This window comes from Larimichthys crocea, chromosome III (genome assembly GCF_000972845.2).
Source record: "Larimichthys crocea isolate SSNF chromosome III, L_crocea_2.0, whole genome shotgun sequence".
Taxonomy (NCBI): Eukaryota; Metazoa; Chordata; class Actinopteri; family Sciaenidae; genus Larimichthys; species Larimichthys crocea.
The window spans coordinates 10896399-10902308 of NC_040013.1; positions in this window are offsets into that span (position 1 = coordinate 10896399).

Genomic DNA, 5910 nt, shown 5'->3' on the forward strand with positions numbered 1-5910 from the left:
TATACTGTTTGGTATCCCGAGCAGTACAGATATTTACTGTACACACACACGCACACAACACACAGTATAACTGAGCAGTAGACTATATTTACTGCAACACACAAGACAGTATGTCTGGGTAAAGATGTCTACTGCTCAGTATACTGTTTGTGTATCCCGAGCAGTACAGATATTTTACTGTACACCACACAGCCCACACACCACAGTATACTGAGCAGTAGACATATTTACTGCAACACACAGACAGTATGTCTGCGGTAAAGATGTCTACCGCTCAGTATACTGTTTGTGTATCCCGAGCAGTACAGATATTTACTGCACACAAACACACGCACAAAGTATACTGAGCAGTAGACATATTTACTGCAAACACACAGACAGTATGTCTGTAGTAAAGATGTCTACTGCTCAGTATGCTGTTTGTGTATCCAGGCAGTACAGATATTACTGTACACCACAGCACACAGTATACTCAGTAGTACAGATATTTACTGCAACACACACACAGTATATGAGCAGTAGAATTTTACTGCAAACACACGAAGTATTCTGGGTAAAGATGTCTACTGCTCAGTATCTGTTTGTGTATCCGAGCAGTACAGATATTTACTGACACACACACACGCACACAGTTACTAGCAGTAGCATATTTACTGCAAACACACAGACAGTATGTCTGAGTAGTAAGATGTCACTAAGCTCAGTAACTGTTTGTGTATCCCAGAGTACAGATATTTACTGTACACACACACACACAGCACACAGTATACTCAGTAGTACAATATTTTACTGCAAAACCACACAACACCGTATACTGAGCAGTAGACATATTTACTGCAAACACACAGACAGTATGTCTGCGGTAAAGTGTCTACTGCTCAGTATACTGTTTGTGTATCCTGACAGTACAGATATTTACTGTACACACACACGCCCACACACACAGATTACTGACAGTGACATATTTACTGCAAGACACACAGACAGTATGTCTGCGGTAAAGACGTCTACTGCTCAGTATACTGTTTGTGTATTCTGAGCAGTACAGATATTTACTGTACACACACACACACGCACACAGTATGTACAGATATTTACTGCAGACACACACACACAGTATACTGAACAGTAGACATATTTACTACAGACACACAGACAGTATGTCTGCAGTAAGATGTCTACTGCTCAGTTATCGTTTGTGTATCCCGAGCAGTACGGATATTTACTACACACACGCACACAGTATACTCAGTAGTACAGATATTTACTGCAGACACACACACACACACACACACAGTATACTGAGCAGTAGACATATTTACGGCAAACACACAGACAGTATGTCTGCGGTAAGATGTCTGCTGCTCAGTATAATGTTTGTGTATCCTGAAGAGTTCAGGTATTTATTGTACACACACATGCACACACAGTGTACTGAGCAGTAGACATATTTACTGCAGACACACAGACAGTATGTCTGCAGTAAAGATGTCTACTGCTCAGTATACTGTTTGTGTATCCCAAGCAGTACAGATATTTACTGCACACACACGCATGCACACAGTATACTCCATAGTATAGATATTTACTGCAGACACACACACACACACACAGTATACTGAGCAGTAGACATATTCACGGCAAACACACAGACAGTATGTCTGCGGTAAGATGTCTGCTGCTCAGTATAATGTTTGTGTTCCTGAAGAGTTCAGGTATTTATTGTACACACACACGCACACACACAGTGTACTGAGCAGTAGACATATTTACTGCAGACACACAGACAGTATGTCTGCAGTAAAGATGTCTACTGCTCAGTATACTGTTTGTGTATCCCAAGCAGTACAGATATTTACTGCACACACACGCATGCACACAGTATACTCCGTAGTATAGATATTTACTGCAGACACACACACACGGTATACTGAGCAGTAGACATATTTACTGCAAACACACAGACAGTATGTCTGTGGTAAGATGTCTACTGCTCAGTGTACTGTTTGTCTATCCTGATCAGTACAGATATTTACTGTACACACACACGCACATACACACAGTATACTGAGCAGTAGACATATTTACTGCAAACAGACAGACAGTATGTCTGCGGTAAGATGTCTACTGCTCAGTATACTGTTTGCGTATCCCGAGCAGTACAGATATTTACTGTATACACACACACACACACACAGTATCCTGAGCAGTAGACATTTATTGCAAACACACAGACAGTATGTCTGCGGTAAAGATGTCTACTGCTCATTTTACTGTTTGTGTATCCCGAGCAGTACAGATATGTACTGCACACACACACGCGCACACACATACACTATACTGAGCAGTAGACATATTTACTGCAAACACACAGACAGTATGTCTGCGGTAAAGATGTCTACTGCTCAGTATACTGTTTGCGTATCCCGAGCAGTACAGATATTTACTGTACACACACACACACACACACACAGTATGCTGAGCAGTAGACGTTTATTGCAAACACACCGACAGTATGTCTGCAGTAAGATGTCTACTGCTCATTTTACTGTTTGTGTATCCTGAGCAGTACAGATATTTACTGTATACACACACACACACAGTATCCTGAGCAGTAGACATTTATTGCAAACACACAGACAGTATGTCTGCGGTAAAGATGTATACTGCTCATTTTACTGTTTGTGTATCCCGAGCAGTACAGATATTTACTGCACACACACACGCGCACACACATACACTATACTGAGCAGTAGACGTATTTACTGCAAACATACGGACAGTATGTCTGCTGTAAAGATGTCTACTGCTCAGTATACTGTTTCTGTATCCCGAGCAGTACAGATATTTACCCCCCACACACACACACGCAGACAGTATACTCAGTAGTACACATATATACTGAACACACACACACACAGTATACTGAGCAGTAGACATTTATTGCAAACACACAGACAGTATGTCTGCGGTAAAGATGTCTACTGCTCATTTTACTGTTTGTGTATCCCGAGCAGTACAGACATTTACTGCACACACACACGCGCACACACACACACTATACTGAACAGTAGACATATTTACTGCAGAGACACAGACAGTATGTCTGCAGTAAAGATGTCTACTGCTCAGTATGCTGTTTTTGTATCTTGAGCAGTACAGATATTAACTACACACACGCACACAGTATACTCAGTATTACAGCTATTTACTGCAGACACACACACACACAGTATACTGAGCAGTAGACATATTTACTGCAAACAGACAGAAAGTATGTCTGCGGTAAAGATGTCTACTGCTCAGTGTACTGTTTGCGTATCCCGAGCAGTACAGATATTTACTGCAGACACACACACGCACACAGCATACTCAGTAGTATAGATGTTTACTGCACACACACACACACAGTATACTGAACAGTAGACATATTTACTGCAGACACACAGACAGTATGTCTGCAGTAAAGATGTCTACTGCTCAGTATGCTGTTTTTGTATCCCGAGCAGTACAGATATTAACTACACACACGCGCACAGTATACTCAGTATTACAGCTATTTACTGCAGACACACACACACAGTATACTGAGCAGTAGACATATATACTGCAAACACACAGACAGTATGTCTGCGGTAAGATGTCTACTGCTCAGTATACTGTTTGTGTATCCTGAGCAGTACAGGTATTTACTGTACACACACACGCACACACACAGTGTACTGAGCAGTAGACATATTTACTGCAGACAGACAGTATATCTGCAGTAACGATGTCTACTGCTCAGTATACTTTTTGTGTATCCTGAGCAGTACAGATATTTACTGCAGACACACACACACACAGTATACTGAGCAGTAGACATATTTACTGCACACACACACAGTATGTCTGCGGTAAAGATGTCTACTGCTCAGTATACTGTTTGTGTATCCCGAGCAGTACAGATATTTACTGCACACACACACACGCAGACAGTATACTCTGTAGTACAGATATTTACTGCAGACACACACACACACACAGTATACTGAGCAGTAGACATATTTACTGCAAACACACAGACAGTATGTCTGCAGTAAGATGTCTACTGCTCAGTATACTGTTTGTGTGTCCTGAGCAGTACAGATAATTACTGTACACACACACGCACATACACACAGTATACTGAGCAGTAGACATATTTACTGCAAACACACAGACAGTATGTCAGCGCGTGATTTCCACTATACAGAGTGCTCGAGCCTCCTCCACTAGGTCTCTGTATGACTGTAAGTGGAGAGTGTTTGAGGGGTGGTGTCACAGAAACGGCCACATTCCCTTTCAGTGTCCTGTAGGAGTGATATTGTCATTCTTGCAGGACCTGATTGACAAACGAAAAGCCTTCTCCACGATTAAAGTGTACTTAGTGGCTATCGCTGCATGTCACCAGCACCCGCTGGCTTGCCGTTTTATGAAGGGAGCGCGCAGGCTTCTCCCCGTGTCCAGACCACTGGTACCACTGTGGGATCTGGCTGTGGTTCTGGAGGGGCTTAAGGGCCCTCCTTTTGAGCCACTGGAGGGAGCGGACTTGAAACACGTGTCTCTCAAGACAGTGTTGTTGCTGGCTCTGGCTTCGGCTAAACGGGTTAGTGACATCCATGCGCTTTCGGTGCATCCCTCATGCGCCCAGGTCTTCCCGGGGGATGTAAGGATGATTTTGAAGCCCAACCCGGCTTTTGTGCCTAAGGTGGTGGGCTCATGTTCTCCTATTGACCTTGTGGCTTTTGCTGCCTCACCGGGTGAGCAGTTGTCGCATGCGTTATGTCCAGTCCGTGCGGTGCGCACTTATATGGATAGGACAAGGGGTTTCAGGAGGAGCGATCAGCTGTTCGTCTCCTGGGCTAATCCTCATAAGGGGAAGCCTGTCTCAAAGCAGCGCCTATCCAACTGGGTGGTGGAGGCGATTGCTTTGGCTTATACGAGTCAGGGTTTGCAGCCACCTGTGGGTCTGCGGGCACACTCGACTCGGGGCTTGGCCGCATCCTGGGCCTTATTCAGGGGAGTTTCTGTTCAGGACATCTGTGCTGCGGCGAGTTGGTCCTCGCCACTCACTTTTGTCCGTTTCTATATGCTGGACGTTTCCGCTCCGGGCGTGGCACGAGCGGTTTTGCTGTCCTGATAGGAACAGAGTACTTTTCCCTGTGGGTTGGTGGACGCTAGATAAGCTTGTCTGGCAATACGGGAGCAACCACATCCCATAGTGAGACATCGAGCGAAATATTATGAAAGAGAACTTTAGGTTATTTACATAACCCCGGTTCTCTGAGTAATATGAGTGAGATGTCTCACCAGACAACCCTTCTTGCTTGGGCGAGTGAGAAGAGGTGCTTATCTTGAATGACGTGGTGCCGTCCGCATGGGCTATTTAAGGTAGGTGGTACTACCGGGAGCGGACGGACACGTTTCACCAGCCAATCAGGATTGGCGTAATGAGATTAACGACGGTAGTGTACATCAACCGTCAAGGGGGATTACGCTCCCGTCAGTTGTACATGCTGGCACGCAGACTAATCCTGTGGAGCTGCGGTCGTCTCCTCTCCCTGGCAGCTCCCGCTGCGCAGGGACATGCTATCGCAGGGAGGGGGGACAGTTTTCCACCCACACCCAGAGCGCCTGGCTCTGTGGGCTTGGCCCCTGAGCGGCTAAATCTGTCAGCTGTGGGCCTTTCACAGCGCGTGATTTCCACTATACAGAGTGCTCGAGCCTCCTCCACTAGGTCTCTGTATGACTGTAAGTGGAGAGTGTTTGAGGGGTGGTGTCACAGAAACGGCCACATTCCCTTTCAGTGTCCTGTAGGAGTGATGTTGTCATTCTTGCAGGACCTGATTGACAAACGAAAAGCCTTCTCCACGATTAAAGTGTACTTAG